The following is a 21,026-nucleotide window of genomic DNA, read 5'->3' as shown; positions in this document are numbered from 1 at the left end:
TCTCACAGAACAGTATAATAATTTCAAGATAGGAATTTTTTTATAAACTGGCGAAAAGTTACAGGCTGAGTCAACGAGACGGAAGCTGAACAAGCTGTTAATAGCAGCCGCGGCTGCAAGAGCGGTTCGAGAATTCGGCAGTGCTGACTGGGACAGGCGGTAGGGTGACGTAAGACGCGCGGCGAGAGAAACGCAAGGACGACGGCCCCCGAAACCAATTCCGGCTCCGCTCCGAAAGACCACAGGCGGCGCCGCGAATTCACTGAACCCAGTCTGCCTGGCTGCCTTACTCAAAGGGCGCACTCCGCTGCGTTCACGATCCTCATCTCGCTCTAGACCCCATGCGGAAGGGGACAATGAGCATAATAAGATAACGGGGAACCAAACAAGACGTCCAGTAAACGCACCTGGTTACGACACGATGACAATCTCAAGGCGGCAGGCTGCGCAGCCACAAGGCACTGTGATGGGTTTACTCGCCAGCTGACGGCATTCGACGCATGACGTCACGCTAATGTACATACCTCCCATCACCATGACGCACACAAGTCCCGTGAGAACCCAATCCACTTTCGATTGCATTCCAACATCTCACCTGAGTCATTTCTACAAGAGTAAATCTACGTTCCTTGGTTCAAAATGGTTCAAATGGCTCTGAGCACTATGGGACTCAACTGCTGTGGTCATAAGTCCCCTAGAACTTAGAACTACTTAAACCTAACTAACCTAAGGACAGCACACAACACCCAGCCATCACGAGGCAGAGAAAATCCCTGACCCCGCCGGGAATCGAACCCGGGAACCCGGGCGTGGGAAGCGAGAACGCTACCGCACGACCACGAGATGCGGGCTACGTTCCTTGGCTTCGCCGCATAAATCAAATAGGTGAATTTCGCCGACAGACCCCGATCGGTCCTATCTGGACACATTTTCCGTTCCCTGTACATTTGCCCTATTCTAAAACTACTGGTGAAAGATTTAAGGGGCTCCGGAACGCCCTATACTTGCAATGTTAAAATAACGCTTATAAATTACATCTTTCATCACAAAGTATTTGAGGTAGGAAGTTGAACTTTTTACAGATGATTTATTGGAATATGGGCTACAACTTAACACAGGGATTTTACAAAATTTTAGTTCAGTTATTAAAGATGATTTTTTTTCAATTGTAATGAAAATTCACAACATTTTTTTGCAATTTTTTATTTATATATTCAAAAATATACAGTTTTTTGGAAAAAGGCTGTGTTAAATTACGCAGAAGGTACTGTGTAACATTTACTGAAAGTTTGAAACAAATATGTTTGGAAGATCCTTAGAAAACATGTAATTAGTATGAGAAAATAAAAGTTTTGGAAATCGAGCGACAAAGATTGGATTAACATTTTAGTGCATTCCAGGTCCATAGGATGGATTATCTTCATCCTCTGCAAACTCCTCCTCCAGCTTCCTCTTGTTCCTCCTCCTGTTTACTCTTGCTTGTATTTCTAGACTCTTTACAGCCCTGTCTGCAGCCCGAAGGCGTTCCTTGTCTAAAGCAAGCATCGCTCGTACCATGTTAGAACCTATCTTCATTCTCATATTTCTAAACACCTTTGGCTTTCGAACATTTCTCCTTTTCTTAAAAGCCTTCAGAGGATTTCTAATAACTTTATTTTTACTCATTATTATACTTCAACAAAACAGAGACTCAAGAAACAGGATTAATTACGAATATTTTCGAGATAACGACAGAGTAAATAAACATGAAACAATCGACAATCACACCAGCGATATATATTGAACCATCACAGGTTAGCCACAACACATACTTTATCTCACATCACTAAAATGTACCTGATGAACACGGACGTTAATAATAACACCATTTGACAGCAGTTTAACAGCGCCACAGGGGTCACGCCCATGTAGAACACATTTCAAAAAAAATTTAAAAATAGTTGTAGTCTTTGGAATTGAATAAATTATATATCTATTAAAAGGTAATAGTCTGCAGATTCAGAAAACGCAAAAAAGTAAAAATTGAACTTTTCGTGATTTTGAGCCTTTCCGGAGCCCCTTAACCCACATTTATAGTACTCCAGAATGTAGTGTTTGCCTTTTAAGTGCTGTTGAGTTCTCTTTCCACACATCTCTTTTGCGTCAGTTCTGCTTCACAAACTCGTCAAAGAAGCGGCTCCTGAGAATTTTATCCATCACGGAAGAATGCCTGTAATGATAGGAGCAATGGGGCATTTTATCTTTCAGGTTATGGAAGCGAGTGAGAGTAGCTGTTTCAGGATATAAACTAATAAATTATGTAGACACCTATGCTCCGGGACACCTATGCTCGGGTACAGCTACTGCAAATATAATATATTTTGAAGCAATCGCTGCCGGTCTCTGGCACGAATCCGCCCGGAGGATCAGTGTCGAGGTCCGGTGTGCCGGCCAGCCTGTGGATGGTTTTTAGGCGGTTTTCCATCTGCCACGGCGAGTGCGGGCTGGTTCCCTTTATCCCGCCTCAGTTACACTATGTCGGCGATTGCTGCCCGCAAACACAGTCTCCACGTACGCGTACACCATCATTACTCTCCCTCACAAACATTTGGGGTTACACTCGTCTGGTATGAGACGTTCCCGGGGGGATCCACTGGGGGATCGAACCGCACAATAACCCTGGGTTCGGTGTGGGGCGGCGGTTGGGTGAGTGGACTGCTGTAGCCTGTTGCGGGGTTGTGAACCACTGAGGGTTACGGCGGGGACGAAGTCTCTCGGTCGTTTCTAGGTCCCCAGTTTAATACAATACAATCACTGTCTGCTGCAAAATAATTAAAAAAAATTGACATGACCTGCATCCAGCGCTACAACCTGCAAACATTCACCAGATGTATCGTTTGAATGCTCAAGACATTCCTTACACAAATATAGGCACATAACGCAGCAAGTGTCTTACAGGTTGCTGGCATTGGAATTCAGCATAGGACATCTGGACTTTTTCTTTTGTACTGATCAAGAAAGCGCTTAATTTCCTGCTTCTCCCATTTCACCCTGAAATCATCTACATACACAGTATTTATAAACAGCAAATGTACGAGTAATTGTGGAATATGTTATCATTGATAATACCGATAGGAAGCAAGTAATTTCTCACGGTTACGCCTCTTAGCGTCAACGACGTTTATGTTTTGTTTGTATACACAACAATGGTTCCAACATTTAAGCTAGCTCATGCTTCCTAGCCCTTTCTCAGCAGAACGTGCAAATGGTTCAAATGGCTCTGAGCACTATGGGACTTGAATTCTGAGGTCATAATTCCCCTAGAACTTAGAACTACTTAAAGCTAACTAACCTAAGGACATCACACACATCCATGCCCGAGGCATGATTCGAACCTGCGACCGTAGCGGTCGCGCGGTTCCAGACTGTAGCACCTAGAACCGCTCGGCCACCCCGGCCGGCTCCAGGACGTAATAGCCATAAATAGAAAACGGCCACGCATCTCTGTTAATAAAATTCAGTTCACAGAAAAATGTGAGTGATTTACACCTGTGCGGTAGAAAAATACTCCGCCGCACCAGACTAGCGATTAATGGCGAAGGAAAATTATATCCACCCAAGCTATTGAGCTAATTAACATCGAAATAAAAAATGCAGAAACGCCGTGTAACACATCTATTCGATGAGATACGAGTTGCAGACTTGCGCCTGATCTCTTTTAAGAATCTTAAAACTAATGACTATCAGCCCCCCCCCCCCTCTCCCCCGCTCTGCATTAGGGCCAGACAGAAAAAAATAACTGTGATGTCGCCTACAGAAACAACATTTCCAGCCTCTGATCATTTTTCAGTTATCAAATATATATAAGAGCATTGGAAACTATAGTTTTATCATTTTATGTATAAGCTCATCTCAATCTTCCAGAGCTCTAATTACGTTTTATTTTATTCACTTCTGCTGTTATAAGCACGGCAGAGTTTTTAAAAGTTGCATAGAAAGTTTTGCCACCATGTCCTGCAATCGCTATTCTCACATTATTGCTACAGTTTAAGACGACATAATTTAATGTGTGCCCTCTTGTATTTTAAATTTACAGCAATGTGTGATGTTTCATCAGCAGCCAAAAGGAACGCAGAAGTGAAGGGAAAATACTATTCAGTCACATAGCATCAAGCTGTTGAGAGAACGGACATGAATTTTTATTAAAGTTTTACGGTGTTTGATACATATTTCTGTCCCTGCAGCTATAGTTATAAAATGCTAATGTCGCAACTGATACTGCAATAGTATTCACAGTTTTTAATCATTTCCAGACTGGAAGATCAGTGATTTTTTTAAAATAAGGTGGCCCACACCACTGAATACCTTATACCGTATGTAAACTATAAGATGTAAACAGCGAAGGCTCTAAGTCAGACGATACGACACCCGCAGCTTACGCAAACGAGGCCAGCTTCCTAATCAGTGTGTCAATAAGCGCAGTACGAACACAAGACCTGTGAGTTGTTCATAACAGCTGTGAAAGGTGAGTAGCTTTGAAAAATTGGACTGGGACAGAACAAAGGCGGTAGCGTATCTTGAGAAACCTATTCACAATTAAGAAGTAATGTTTCACTCCAAAACATAACTATATGAGGATTATAACTTAGCAACAGTAAGTCTTGAATCTCGTCAATGAAAGTCACCGTAACCGGTTTCAGACTTGAAAAATCCACCCTCACACTGAAACAGAAATTTCTGCTGACGATTCTTCTTAGTCTTTCAGTGGTGTGATAACCTGAGATTAATATTTCAAATTTAATTACTAACTGAAAATGCATTGTAATGGACGCTATCCTTTTATAAATCTCCCTGCACTTGATAACTTGCCAATTTATGTCCCTGAACGAAGCAATCGCATATTACGGATACAGATTTTTAGAATGTTGTCATGTGCCAGCTGACTTCAATATTCTCTTTTATTGGGCGCTCTGTGGTGGTAGGGAAACTGACAGCATGTGCGCCAGCTCCCAACGATAAACTAAAACAACGAACTCAAAGATGCTGACGTTCCAAAGCTATTAGACAATCGAAACTTTCAAAGATAATCAGTGAGATCACAAGCTGTGGCGTCAACAATGAAAACCTAATAACAATCACCTGAGTTCTCGAGCTCGAAACGAGTTATGGCGGTTTTAAAAAGCTGGTAGCCTTTCGTGTGTTACAATCCACACTTGGGCGCTACAGCCGTGTCATAATAGTAAGTCTTTTTGCACGTAGCTTAAGGCAAAATAACACCTTGATGGCAAATTCACTTCTCAGCACCATTAGCACAGCAAATTTGTAAAATCCACAACCTTCCGCAACTTCGAAAACTTGTCGAATTCAGGAATAGACGACTTTGCTAGCGATGCACTGATAGTATCACGCCACTGCATCTCCCACTGATAACCGGTCACACCGGAAGTTCTGCCGTCGCTCGTCGGCAGTCTAGTGATGGGGAGCTCGTGAATGAGTCGTTTAAATGAACGCTTCACTCCAGTGAAGTGTGAACTAACCACTCAATTTCAGTGAACTGGTACTTCAAACTCTCCACAGATAGTAAGTACACTCCACACTTTTTTTCTAGTTCGTTCACTCACTCTCTTCCCCTCTCCCTCTCCCACTACATTGGCGCTACGTCACTCATTCTCCCTTCACTTCAATCCTCCCTGTACTGCCTGTCGACGAATCGCGCGGTGAAATACACTTAGAACAACAGTTGCACTTTGCTTTCACATAACCTAAATCGGCGAAGAAACCCCAAATTTCATTACTTTTACGCGATCGCGTGTTGCTAACCATTGTATAAGCGTGAACAGACACAAAAACTGCTTTCGAATAAAATAAAGAGGGATTTTACCTGAAATCGTACCAATGACTACAGGTGACAGTTTACGTTTTGAATTTAGAGGGTTATTATTCTCAATAAAAATAAAATCTCCAGGAAAACTTCTGAATAATTACTTAGTGTATGTATATAGACTTTGTGACAGTGGTAAACATACTCATTCTATTTTGGATTAAATTTTAAAAGGAACATAAACTTGGACTGCATTTCGCTGGTAGCCCTAGTTTTCAGTCCATAAATACAACAAATAAGGTTTCACTTGGCAGATGAAGATTCTTTTTGGCGCTTCATGAGAAAAATGTCGAGCAGGATTAAACGTAATACCTTCTTTATATGTGACAGGCTTCTCTGTTTATCTTTCCTTTGTCCCCTTCGACCATCCTGTATTTAAGTTAACTCAGACGCTGTAAGACGCAAAACGTTGCGTGCACGTTACTCCATAGTTCGGCCATCTGTTGGTGAAAATATGAAGTATTACGAAGCTTTATTGTACGAGCGAGGCGAAGCGAAGCGAGCGTAGCCGCGGCTGAACGGCGAACTGGGCAACTTCGCCAGGCTCCCGTACTTCAAGAATGAACTACTTCATTTGAACGCTTCACGGCAAAGAGTGAAATGAATGAAGTACTTCACGGGAATGAACGAGTTCGACCCATCTCTAGTCGGCACGCACGATGATCTAGCAGCTCTGCGCACGACGCAACGACGCGGGCGGTGTCGATTAATCGCGTGTAGCGATAGGTCGATGCGACGCTCGCACTCACCTGTAGCTGCAGAGGCGCCGCGAGCAAACCGAATGAAGGTAGCGCAACGTACTACAACCGCCAGTCAATGGGCGACCGTGACGTAGCCGAGACCTCCGCACGCGCCAGCCGCGGGAAAACCTCGCCCTGTCGCCTCGGCGACTTCTATTCTTTCTCGGCTATGGAAATCGCATTATGTCATCGCCAGACAACACTTCCTGGCACGCGCCGGACGTATTTTCCACCTGATCGGCACGTAATTACGATCACGAGCGCTGCTGGGAAATTTTTTCGCGGAACGCTCTCGTTTATAGCGACTTCTGGGGTCGCTCTGTGGTGACACTCTAGAACTGCTGACGGAACTCGTGTCAAGACAGTTCCTCGATTGTTACTCATCACTGGAAAGAACTAACGTAATCTATCTGCCTTTCCACTTCAATCGTTCCAGAGTTATTTATAGATTGTATCTCCGTTGCTCAATACTAGTGATCTCCGGGCTTGAGGTTTGTGTCGCTGGTCACTGGAACAGGACGCATTCAGGCTCGTAAGGGAAATCCGTACGCAAATCCTCGGACGTCAATCTCTCCATAGCATTAAAAGATTAAATCAGTATTGGTAGAAGGTGATGGTAATTCTTCAAAGCTCTGGACCCATAAAACATTTAATACTTTCATTTTAACACGGATGATTCATGTGTGCCAACAATACCCATCCCAGAAAAACTTCCAAATACGCAAAGCGCACTCTATGATTTGTATCTCGGTTCCGCTACACTGATTTAGCTTTGCCGCCCGTTTCAAGGCGCAAATTGTATAGAATCTTCAGACACCGAAGAGGCTTCTGAAGCTCTGTCAAGTGAGTTACTATTGTTTTCCTCGTCCCAGAAGCATTGTTAGTTACTTCCAACGTCACACAACCGTATGGAACATTAGTACTGTGTTTCAGATTTTAAGGCTTGTCAGATATGCAAACCACGAGCATCCATAAAATGCTCCACATGAAAGTAGAATGTTCAGAGTTTAACGTCTCGTCGACGTCGGTGTAGTTAGAGACGAAACATAAGCTCTACCTGAACAGTGAATTGGCTATGACATTTTGAACGAACAGTCCCTGCTTTCGGCTAAGGTGATTCAGCAATATGATGTTGGACCCAAATCAAGAACGCTGAACCATGATTTGAGCGACATTCTTCCGAAATCCGAGTCCAGTGTTTAAACCACTGAACTATCTCGCTAGGTTCTCAAATTGTGTGGCAGTGAACAAATTCCTTTCTCATGTCATCTTTGTTAGTTTTACAAAAAATGGCTCTGAGCACTATGGGACTTAACATCTATGGTCATCAGTCCCCTAGAACTTAGAACTACTTAAACCTAACTAACCTAAGGACAGCACACAACACCCAGTCATCACGAGGCAGAGAAAATCCCTGACCCCGCCGGGAATCGAACCCGGGAACCCGGGCGTGGGAAGCGAGAACGCTACCACACGACCACGAGCTGCGGACGTTAGTTTTACACTGCCCACATTTGGTAATTTCAATCGCTATTATCATTGGGAACGAACTCCCGAACAGGAATGCAGTCATTCACCGCTGCGTCATATCATTTGATGAATGAAGAAAACTGCGGTGAAAGGACGAACACAAGAAATCAACGAGATTATAAGGAGTAATTTGATGTCGACCAGTTACGAAAACGAGGAAGTGATAAACAGTTCAAATGGTTCAAACGGCTCTGAGCACTATGGGACTTAACATCTGTCATCAGTCCCCTAGAACTTAAGAACTACTTAAACCTAACTAACCTAAGGACATCACACACATCCATGCCCGAGGCAGGATTCGAACCTGCGACCATAGCGGTCGCGCGGTTCCAGCCTGAAGCGCCTAGAACAGCTCGGCCACGGCGGCCGGCTGATAATCGGTATCAGTTATTTGAGCTTGTTCTCCATTTCACTGGTGGCAAAATTTAATTCGGTTGCTTACAAAGGAATAACGCGCCGTTTGCTGATTTGAGCGATTTCTGGCATGCGACGTCACGGGTGTACAGAAAAAGCGACTTCTCACATATGTTGTGTGTGCCCACATGAGAAAGAAGCTGTAACGAAAAGGTTCCAGTTCATTCCTAGGTGCTTGCTGTTGTCGTGTCAAAAGCGGCGTTAACGTCAAGAATATTCCTGGAAAAGGGAGCTCCAGCTCTGAATGCAAATAACTGTCTACATGTTCCGCGAAAAACGGCGTACGTCGCCGCAGTTTATGCTGACAACTCGCGTAAAGAGTCAGAGAGACGGTGAACTTTGCTCTTTCACGAATGCCCTGTAGTTGTGTGTACACGCGGCGTTCGTCATTACGTCCACAGGTCAACACTGGGGCTTACTTCTAAGGCAGTCCGGTAGTTGTTGCTAACGTCTACATCACTGTTGACTTGGTCAATATTAACGATGGGAGCATTTAGTTAATAACAGGCCACACTGCTACTCTAATGGATACCAGACTACAATGGTATAGATCCGATCCCCCAGCCAAGCGTTCAATTTTTTACTTCTTGTTTTATGTGAAGCTGTAGGTCTGATCATGGGTGGAGTGATTGTTAAGTGGAAGGAAGAGGGCAAAATGGCCGCTAGAAACAATGCAAAACCTTTGCTTTCTGTGGCGTTCGGATTTTCCTAAACGAAGCAATCGTGCGCTACTTTGGTTGATTTGGTGGACTCGCAGATCAATAGCGCTTCTTCAGAAATGACAGTGCATAACCATCATGAACAACATTAAAAAAACTGACATAATATTTCGGAAATTATGAAATCTAAAATATATTTTGCATGCACTCCTCTTAACCAATCAAAAAATTTTAATTCTCTTGGATGTAATCTCATTTTTCAGTATAATAGAGCGATATCGAATAAGTTAACCAAATTTTGCATTATGTGTATCGTTATTGGAATGATCGTCCCTTAAGCAAAATTACTTGAAATTCTGTAAGATAATTGCTGGCCCAGCTCTTGTGTTGGGTTGAAAATTGGAGCAGTCATTATCAAATTCACAGCGAGGAGATACGAAGAAACATCATCAGTAATTAAATGTAGGCATGAATACCAGTGTCGCATTCTAAGAACGAGTTATGAGCTACAAAAACGAACTGAAGCCTGTACGATAGGTGATATCAAGAAAAATCTAAAATTAAAGTACACGATTGTGAGCTGTATCTGTTAAAATAATATAGTAGCCTTGCAGGCATTTCCAGGACCACATTAATCTAAGTAAGTAACGCAGTTCCCATTGAAAGAAAAGTATCACTTGTATTTAAAGAAGAGAAAAAGGCCTTCACCGCTATGAATGTGAAAAATTGAACACTGACCTCAATATAAGCTTCATCGAACGTCTGTGAAGAACACCACTTAAGATATAAAATCAAATACATTAAAAAAAATTCGCAATACTCTATTAAAAGGCTCGATGATGCAGTCTTTCGATAGCTACAATGTTTATGCTGAGCTGAGCCCAATTATCAGATTTTGGTCTGTGGCAAACTTTTCATCGCTGCCCCTCACGACTTGAAGACGGCAGGTATAACACACGCCGTATACTTCTGTCGCTACAAGTTTCCCTCTCAACTGTCGGCTCCGACGGGATTCCCGTCAACCTTGTAACACGCCGCGTCCTCGACTGTGCAGATTTACGGCCCGAAGTACAGTGTTGCCTTTCCTCTGTTGGCACAAATATTGCGAGACACTCGCTAAGATTATATTCCACATTTAATGCATTTCGTACCTCACTGACAGTGTACGTGTAAGCTGTAACATATCGATATTTGGTTAACAGTTGTAATGCGTGCGAAAAGAAACATGTTTCAGAAAGGATATAATCATCATACAGTTTGAAATCTGATATGGAAAGTTTCCACGAAATTTTTTTGGTAAAGTTTTATTCGAAACTAAATTCTCGGGTCAACAATATCGAATGTACTTACGATTAATAAATTCTTCGTCTTAAAATTAAAGGTGATAAGTCGGAGCTAACAGTTGTTTACACAAATCAGATGATGTTTAAATAAAAAACTAACTATATATAACACAATCGCTTTTCTAAATTAAAGCTGTCGCAATAGTGATTGCCAAAATTTGTAAATGGTGCTATTATAAAAACAAAATAAGTCCATGACAACACACTCGATAATACAGGCGTGTCTAAATGAGGCGTTGGATTAAGCTAATGTAGTATTAACATCGGAGTGTTGCATGCTGACAACAAAATTACCTCTCATCCGATGCCGTGCTCGGCAGCCATGCCAGTCGAATTGTGCGCGCGCAGCTGGGCGACTGAACAACTGACAGCGTAGGCGCCGCGACCGCGCATGCGCGCGCGGCCTTGAGCGCCGCCAGCGCTGCAGGCGGCAGCTCAAGGTACGACGGGTTTGGGTTTTTCTGACTAGGTCTGTTCCTAAATCTGTACGTTCTACGTGCCTCGGTTGTGTAATAACTGACAGTTAGTTATATCTCAGTAATCGAATGCTCCATGATACTGTAGCTTGCCAGCACCAGCTATGACCTGCCGCCGTGATCGCGCAGTCGAGTGATTCAGAAAGTAAATAACTGTTTATATTATTCCCATACCTTATGTGTTTCTTTGTTGAATGCATCATAGTTGAAATATGGAACAACAAGAGGCAGCGCACATCCCCTAGTTAATACTCTATTTGCTATGATTTAACCAGTATCGACGGGAGAGGCAATCTTCTGGTTAGAAAAGCTTTTACTTGCAGTGGAAGTATAAATTTACTTTCAACATAAAATATAATTTCAAAAGAATACGAGAAAAGTAAACCTAGATATCCACTGCATCGGTTTTAAATCCGGATGTGACCATCATGGATTGTCTGCTCCCTTTTCTTCTACACTCATCGCAGTTCTGGGAAGTTTCTTCAATAAAACAATATTCCATTCGTATTTCGATGTTGATCGAACAACAGCTGGTATCTGTTGACTCAGCTCTGTGACAAGTTAACTGAAAGAAAATCGGGTATAATGAAATTTAACTTACCTGTATTATGCGGAAGGTGCTTATGTTTCGCTTGAGATACACAAGTTGTGATCTATTGTGGAGCAAGAAACTGCCTTCGCACGGCTGCGAGTTGCACCCAAAATTGATTGCACGAGTAAAAGAGTAAGAACGAGCTGAATCGTTGAACTGGTGCTTCAACAGTGTGATGTCTCGCTAAGACGGAGTAAGTATTTATGTGTTTCGGCGTCTGTTCTGGATTGTAAATTTACTACTACACCTCTTCTACTCCTGCGAGACAATACCCCTACCCACAAGCCTGAGAAAATGTTTACATTTCTGAAGGGTCTGTAACCAGAAGGCAGACAAGTGATAACAGAGGGCAGCTTAAGCTCTACATTACTATCTGATATGACGCGCGAACTTCCCGAGAAATGTGCGTCACGTACATCAAGGAGGGACAATGGAAAGTAAAAGGATTATTACAAAAATTATTTTCTGGTTTACTGCCTCGTAATGTTGTAGTACGTGTGGACGTCGTCTGTACCAGCAAGTGCCAGGAGGGGCCATATGTGCTATAACGGGTTATTTGCAAAGCGGCCTAGATAACGAAGGAGATGTCTCGTTCTTCATTCGGACATCCCCACTCAGGCACGTTTGACGTAACTGTTATGGATCACATCGCCAGTTACATGGAGGACAGTACCTTTCGGACCTCCAAAGACGATACAGCATCTCTCTGTACACTGTAGGTCTCATTAACATTGCATACAGAAGGCAGTAATGGACTCAACGCTGCTTCGTAAGGTACGCATTGGATTTAAGTATCTCATATTATTTAACACTGCATACAAAAGGCAGTAGTGGACTCAACGCACCTTCGTAAGGCACGCATTGGATTTAAGTATCACAGGGAATTGATGAATCTGCTCGCCAGCTGAGTGTCTGGGCGACACAAGGACTCAGGTTCGATCTTTAGTAATGTCAAGTATTTTTAGTTGGAAGGGGGGGGGGGGGCTTGGGGGGCAGAACAGAACATGGTCCGTTCTATCCCATCGTGGCAACTGGGGAATTCGACGTATGCAGTCGCCTGAAGGAGGGCTTTACAACCAGTGAAAACCTGGCGCCTTCCTTGAAGAGGGTTTGGTACAGATGATTTGAGGACTACATGAAGCAGAATAATCTTTTTGCCGTTTTTGCTGTCGCTGTTTGGCGGCAATGGTTGGAGCGAAGGTACAGTGTCCAGCCGTTGCAAGCAAAAACCTTGCGTCTCTCGAAGAACTATACAATCCCCAGAAATCAACCAACCAACTCTTGTTCTGGTAGAGCTACGTTCGAAGCTTCATCCGGCCAACCTGATTTAGGATTTTTGTGATTTCTCTAAGTCATTTGAGGCGACTGCCAGGATGGTCACTTGATGATGATGATGTTGGGTTTGTGGGGCGCTCAACTACACGGTTATCAGCGCCCGTACAAATTCCCAACCTTTACTCAGTCCAAACTCGCCACATTCATGAATGATGAGGACAACAGAAACACCCAGTCATATGGTCACCTGAAACAAAACTATTGCCTTATCGTCCCGCCAGGGCTTGCAATCAGTCTTTAATTACCTCTATATCGACAGAATATTAATTCTCCTCCTTTTAGCACGGCCCATCCCGAGCCACAGTGAAGGTTCTCAACAGACGGACAGATCAGCCAAAAAATAGTATTACGCCTGACGTAGGGTCGACTCCGTGCCATACAAAATCCAGTGATTGAAAATTTTTGAATCAGCAGAAGACGAAAACATCTGCTCAGCGCGCTATAAAGACGCCCTCCTTACAAGGGAACCTCCCCATCGCTCCCCCCTCAGATTTAGTTATAAGTTGGCACAGTGGATAGGCCTTGATAAACTGAACACAGATCAATTGAGAAAACAGGAAGAAGTTGTGTGGAACTGTGAAAAAATAAGCAAAATATACAAACTGAGTAGTCCATGGGCCACATAGACAACATTCTGGACATCAGGAGCTCAGGAGCGCCGTGGTCCCGTGGTAGCGTGAGCAGCAATAGAACGAGAGGTCCTTGGTTCAAGTCTTCCCTCGAGTGAAAATTTTTCTTTCTTTATTTTTGCATAGTTATTATCTGTCCGTTCGTTCATTGACGTCTCTGTTCACTGTAATAAGTTTAGTGTCTGTGTTTTGCGACCGCATCGCAAAACCGTGCGATTAGTAGACGAAAGGACGCGCCTATCCAATGGAAACCGAAAACATTTGATCGCAAGGTCATAGGTCAACCGATTCCTCCACAGGAAAACACGTCTGATATATTCTATACGACACTGGTGACGGCATGTGCGTCACATGACAGGAATGTGTTGTCGACCCACCTAACTTGTACACTTGGCGAATGGGTAAAAAGATTCTTCTACCTTGCCCGATTTAGGGTTTCTTGTGGATGTGATAATCACTCCCAAAAAAGTGATGAAAACAAAAGAGTTTGTCACATAAACTGAAAATAAATAATTAAACTTTTCACGCGATGGAAGATTCGAACCTACAACCATTCGTTCCGCAGCTACTCAGGTAACCACGAGACCACGGCGCTCCTCCGTTCTCAATCTCCTTGACATTGCATATCTTCCCATGAACTACTCAGTTTGTATATTTTGCTTATTTTTTCACAGTTCCACACAACTTCTTCCTGTTCTCTCAATTGATCTGTGTTCAGTTTTTCAAGGCCTATCCACTGTGCCAACTTATAACTAAATCTGAGGGGGGTGCGATGGGGAGGTTCCCTTGTTAGTACGCCTCAGCAACAAAGTGAAAACAGTTTGGCGTTTGCCGAGCTCCCGAAGTACGATTATACCGTAGGCGCTTAGGGTTCTTTAGGTCTGTCTCCCGGAGAAGGCAGCATTTTACTGCGCTGTCAACGAAGTGTAAGGGCAAGTGGGTGTGGATCCAGTCTGTCTCCAGCAATCAAACAAGAGCAATCCAGTAGCGAGACTGAAATATGGGAGGAAATTAGTGACAGTGTTCACGTAGCATCGGAAAGCGTATCACAGATAAACTCATCAGCATCCTTAAATGTCACTCTAACAATTTTGTTGTAGACTCTTTGTATTTATGTACACGCTGAGAGAATTATGAAATTTTCAGTGTGTACAGTTTACAACTAACGAAGACTATAGCTGAAAGCCTTCATAAACATAAACATCAACCACTTACTATAAAAGCAACAATTCTGAAGACTTAATAAGTGAAGTATAAGAGTCGAGGGGCATGAAAGGGAAGCAGTGGTTGGGAAAGGAGTGAGACAGGGTTGTAGCCTCTCCCCGATGTTATTCAATCTGTATATTGAGCAAGCAGTAAAGGAAACAAAAGAAAAATTCGGAGTAGGTATTAAAATTCATTGAGAAGAAGTAAAAACTTTGAGGTTCGCCGATGACATTGTAATTCTGTCAGAGACAGCAAAGGACTTGGAAGAGCAGTTGAACGGAATGGACAGTGTCTTGAAAGGAGGGTATAAGATGAACATCAACAAAAGCAAAACGAGGATAATGGAATGTAGTCAAATTAAATCGGGTGATGCTGAGGGAATTAGATTAGGAAATGAGACACTTAAAGTAGTAAAGGAGTTTTGCTATTTAGGGAGTAAAATAACTGATGATGGTCGAAGTAGAGAGGATATAAAATGTAGACTGGCAATGGCAAGGAAAGCGTTTCTCAAGAAGAGAAATTTGTTAACATCGAGTATAGATTTAAGTGTCAGGAAGTCGTTTCTGAAAGTATTTGTATCGAGTGTAGCCATGTATGGAAGTGAAACATGGACGATAACTAGTTTGGACAAGAAGAGAATAGAAGCTTTCGAAATGTGGTGCTACAGAAGAATGCTGAAGATAAGGTGGGTAGATCACGTAACTAATGAGGAGGTATTGAATAGGATTGGGGAGAAGAGAAGTTTGTGGCACAACTTGACTAGAAGAAGGGATCGGTTGGTAGGACATGTTTTGAGGCATCAAGGAATCACAAATTTAGCATTGGAGGGCAGCGTGGAGGGTAAAAATCGTAGAGGGAGACCAAGACATGAATACACTAAGCAGATTCAGAAGGATGTAGGTTGCAGTAAGTACTGGGAGATGAAGAAGCTTGCACAGGATAGAGTAGCATGGAGAGCTGCATCAAACCAGTCTCAGGACTGAAGACCACAACAACAACAACAATAAGTGAAGTTTGTTTCCAGGATATCTCACACAAATTTGCTTGCAATTGATGCATCCTTTACTAGCATTCACAGATATCTACACATCTGGGCTTAGTTTATACTGTCTCTACACCGCTGGCTAAAAGTTCTCCTGCTACATGTGCTGACTCTCAGTTTCCCAAATCAGCTTTGTGACTTCCTGCCTTCGGTTCAAATGGCTCTGAGCACTATGGGACTTAACATCTGAGGTCATCAGTCCCCTAGAACTTAGAACTACTTAAACCTAACTAACCTAAGGACATCACACACATCCATATCCGAGGCAGGATTCGAACCTGCGACCGTAGCGGTCGCGCGGTTCCGGACTGTAGCGCCTAGAACCACTCGGCCACTCCGGCCGGCCCTGCCTTTGGCTACCGTCGTTTCCGCTGTAGTACTGAACGTATGGGATGTGTGGTTAGTTTTATCGACACTGCAAGTTGCATGTGGATTACAAGAACCGCAGGTAGCAACCGCTATTTCCAAGATGCTGTAGCGGGCGAATACACGCTTCTGCTTCAGGGAATACGTAATGCTATATTCAAATAAGACAGCACTTGGCCACATCTCAGAAGGTCCAAGCTTTGTTCAGACGGCAGCACAGATATACTCTGCTGTTCTCCGACTGGATATCATCGGAGATGATCGTTCGAAAACTGTCCTGTCAGCTGCCTCTAATATAAAGCTATGATCTAGAAGTAATGTGTCAGCCGATAACAAAGAAATGCGTACAGCGATACATTGATACTGGTGACTAAATTTTCATCATCATTTTAGCGAAAGGTCCCGGTGAAAGTTCAGACTTCTCTGCAGCGTCTCTTAACAGTGCGGGCATGTGTAAGTGTGTGTGACCCCGTTGTTGAATGTGAACTTTAAGCTCGGCAGGCTGTTCAAAGAATAGCTTATTTAATGGGACTGGTTTCATCCTCTTCGTTCCCTGCATCGCCAAAATGTATCATAACAATACAAACACTATATTGGACAGGCATTCTTCGCAGCTATCCATGCCAGCTATCCAGTCCCATTCTCGACACACTACGTTAACTGGAGGAGGTTCACCGTCTAACCACTAATTACAGTGAACACCCATGAAAACCAAGGTAACGCGCGTAGATTCAAGCTAATTACCTAGCAGAATTTCCAGCTTCATTTAACCTACATCATAATATGTCTTACACATTCTAATTTTCATATGTTTCTGTATTTCTCTCCCCAACACCGTCGTCTGTGTATGATGCGAAAATTGGCAATTGACGCTAAATAACGAAAAGTGTGAGGTCATCCACATGAGTGCTAAAAGGAGTTCTTTAAACTTCGGTTACACGATAAATCAGTCAAATCCAAAGGCCGTACATTCAACTTAATACCTAGGAATTACAATTACAAACATCTTAAATTGTAAAAAAACATATAGAAAATGTTGTGGGGAAGGCTAACCAAAGACTGCGTTTTATTGGCAGGACACTTAGAAAATGTAACAGACCTACTAAGGAGACTGCATGCACGACGCTTGTCCGTCCTCTTTTAGAATACTGCTGCGCAGTGTGGGATCGTTACCAGATAGGACTGACGGAGTACATCGAAAAAGTCCAAAGATGGGCAGCACGTTTTGTATTATCGCGAAATACGGGAGAATGTGTCACTGAAATGATACAGGATTTGGGGTGGACATCATTAAAACAAAGGCGTTTTTCGTTGCGGCGGAATCTTCTCACGAAATTCCAATCACCAACTTTCTCCTCCGAATGCGAAAATATTTTGTTGAGGCCGACCTACATGGGCAGAAACGATCACCACAATAAAAATAAGGGAAATCATAGGTCGCACGGAAAGATACATGTGTTCGTTTCTTCCGCGCGCTGTACGAGATTGGAATAATAGAAAATTGTGGAGGTGGTTCGGTGGACTCTCTTCCAGGCACTGAAATGTGATTTTCAGAGTATCCATGTAGATGTAGATGTAAATGACGCTGACTCAATAGTGCCGGCCATTGACATAAGATAAACGTGTTCGTAAACGAAGTATAGGGAGTCGTGGTAAAACAGTGGATATCGTATACAGTGTTGCCGAGATAAACTCATTTGCATTTATGTGGATATTATCAATGATTTCTTTAATAAGGATACGTATTTATAACTGTAAAGGAAAGAAACTGAAGCGTGTCAGATATGGAGTTACAGAAAGAAGACTATTCACAATCAAGTGAATAAGGAATGCCGTGGTTCTCAGCAGAATGGGCGAGGAAAGGAGTATGTAAAAAATAAGAGTTAGAAGAATGGACAAGACGATCGGCCACGTGTTAAGGCACCAGGGAATGATTTTCATAGTTCTAGTGAGTGTCGAAGGGGACAAAAATTTTAGGTTAGACAGGTATTGGAATAAATACCACAAATAGCTGTGAACGGTAAATACTTCTCTGAGACGAAGAGATTGGAATAGAAGAGGAAATTGTTGCGGCCCGTAGCAGACCAGTCAGAAAACTGACGGATAACCCCCTCCCTCCCTCTACAATAAAAAAATATAAAACTAAAACTTTCTATAATTCTTCTGCTTTAGTGGTACTAAGTCAAGGCAGCTTATTTCCTCTCGGCGTGTTGCTCTCTAGGCACTCTGACATCACGAAACTGTAATTACCTACTATACTGGTAATCCTCGATATGAACCTTTCTTACCACGAATACGTTACAGAAACAACCGTGAATAATTCTTACGAAATTTATGCATACAGGTGGAGCCGTGGGAAGGTATGTGCCGACCGAAGGGCAAAATCAGCATAGCGACGTAGATATATTACATCGGAATTTCATGCTGTACGTTCAGAAATACCTTCTCGCTCGTAACGACATACTTCGTGACTGGCAGGTGTTAAGGCGCGCGGGCCTACATATCGTTTCAATGACAAGACCGAAGTGGGGGTGAAAGAAAAAGAGGTAGCTCGCCAAAGGCGCGCCGGCCAGCCTTCTTTCCCACAGTGCAGGCCGGCGCAGAAACAATTACGGGCTCTTTAGGCCGCGCTCCGCGTCCCTGGGCAGGTTGTCGGAGGTGTAATTACCACGACCGGTGATTGCTGCCCTGCGACGCCGGCTCTGTTTACAGGTCCTTGAACAGTCACATACTGGGCAAAGAACGGCTGGGACGTGCCACCGCTCCAGTAACAACGCCCTGTGCCAAAAGTCGCACGTTCTCGATCCAAAGACTGGTCCTCTTCGCTGGCTTTTGTGGCCACTTGTTGAGTTGACGCTCTCAGCTGCATCCGGCGTCGCGGAGAGGAAAAAAGAAATAGGAAAGCACACCACGAACTCGTCAATTTTCCAGCACACGTGTTTTACACCGAAGCCGAAGAGCGTAAGAACCCAAATAAAGTCTGTCGAAATACAGAGTGGTTACAATTAAACTTTTGCTACTTGAGCCTGTGCAGACAGAAAACTGTTTCCTGTATGGGTACTGCTGTGTTGGCAGAAGAGCCAACACCGTGTTGCTAGAGGAGGCCGAAATGCACGCGTTTAATTACACGCAGACTGGCGTGAGGTCTGGAACAGGTTAGAGAAATGAGAACTTCGAAAAACGGACGCAGTTGCTGTAATACTTAACTTTAATCCATAATTGGAGTACATCGCTCTTGACGGTACATTAATATGCTCAATATAACTGGTAATGGCGCCTTGCTAGGTCGTAGCAAATGACGTAGCTGAAGGCTATGCTATCGTCTCGGCAAATGAGAGCGTATTTGTCAGTGTAGCATCGCTAGCAAAGTCGGCTGTACAACTGGGGCGAGTGCTAGGACGTCCCTCTAGACCTGCCGAGTGGCGGCGCTCGGTCTGCAATCACTGACAGTGGCGACACACGGGTCCGACGTATACTACCGGCCCGCGGCCGATTTAAAGGCTACCACCTAGCAAGTGTGGTGTCTGGCGGTGACACCACAGGTACCAGACTTTATAGGAATGATTTTCAGACTATGCGCTGCAGGCTTTGTGCTGTTAGTAGTGTTTGTGTTGTGAATTGCCGTTGGGCGGTCCTACTGGCACAGCGACGTAGGGCTGAAATACAAGCAGCAGTGTCCACTACAGTTGCAGACAGTCAACATGGGTCTGGGCAAGGTGAGAAGGGCGTTACTCGTAAAGCTGTCAAAAAAAAAAAAAAAAAAGGCGCTGCAGTTCTTTGCGAGCAACGACGCATTGAAGGAATACGGAGAGGTCGTCCTCCGCATCTGGATTGAAGAACATTGTTCGTTTTAGAATTATCTGTCCGCCTCCGTAGCGTAGCGGTAGCGTTACCGCTTACCGCGCGCAGGGGGCCCGGGTTCGATTCCCGGCAGGGGACTGCGTGTTGTGTGTTCTTCATCATCATTTCCATCATCATTGACTCGCAAATCGCCGGTGTGGCGTCACCTAAAAAGGACTTGCAATACGACGGCCGAACTCCCCCGAATGGGGCCTCCCGGCCAACAATGCCATAAGATCATTTCATTTCCATTAGAGTACGGCCCCGGTTTATTTTTTATTTTTATTTTTATTATTATAATTTTTTTAATGCCAAGGAACCTTTGTTTTATTACTTTTAAATGTCAATTGAAAAATATGTACTACTGTGGAATGTTATGACTAATAAATCCAGCTGAAAAAAAAAAAAAAGTGGTCAGCGCGACGGAATGTCAATCCTAAGGTCCCGGGTTCGATTCCCGGCTGGGTCGGAGATTTTCTCCGCTCAGGGACTGGCTGTTGTGTTGTCCTAATCATCATCATTTCATCTCCATCGACGCGCAGGTCGCCGAAGTGGCGTCAAATCGAAAGACCTGCACCAAGCGAACGGTCTACCCGACGGGAGCCCTAGCCAACGACATTTCCATTTCCATTAGAATTAACTGAAAATGCGCGAATTGCTCCCAGGAGAGGCCGACGGCCAATTGCGCCACAAATTGTGGAAGAAGTTACTGTTCCCACGGCTAAGAATGCTGGACGCAATGTGCAGTGTTCAATCAGTGCACGAGCCATGTCACGACAACTGAAAATTCCATGGTCCACCGATCGACAAGTGCTGCGAATACTTGGGGAATGGCATACTCTGTCGGGAAATTTGTGGTAAGTTCCTATGGGACCAAACTGCTGAGGTCATCGATCCCTAGGCTTACACACTACTTAACCTAATTCAAACTAAGGACAACACACACACACACGCACCCATGCCCGAGGGAGGACTCGAACATCCGACAGGGGGA

General features: G+C 43.8%; 1 protein-coding gene across 2 annotated transcripts in view; it reads right to left on the bottom strand.

Moving 5' to 3' along the window:
• Positions 1-21,026, bottom strand: part of LOC126253640 (DNA-binding protein D-ETS-4) — a 184,618-nt gene that overhangs the window by 52,277 nt on the left and 111,315 nt on the right. Inside the window, exon 1 of one of the 2 annotated variants that reach the window (XM_049955136.1) lies at positions 10,841-10,907. The exons of the other annotated variant lie outside the window; for it this stretch is intronic. The gene's annotated coding sequence lies outside the window, so the exon portion shown is untranslated. Of the gene's footprint in view, positions 1-10,840; positions 10,908-21,026 lie in introns of those variants that run through there. 2 annotated transcript variants of the gene reach the window in all.

This window comes from Schistocerca nitens, chromosome 4 (genome assembly GCF_023898315.1).
Source record: "Schistocerca nitens isolate TAMUIC-IGC-003100 chromosome 4, iqSchNite1.1, whole genome shotgun sequence".
In the NCBI taxonomy this organism is placed as follows: domain Eukaryota; kingdom Metazoa; phylum Arthropoda; class Insecta; order Orthoptera; family Acrididae; genus Schistocerca; species Schistocerca nitens.
This window is presented reverse-complemented; position numbering and strand designations above follow the sequence as displayed.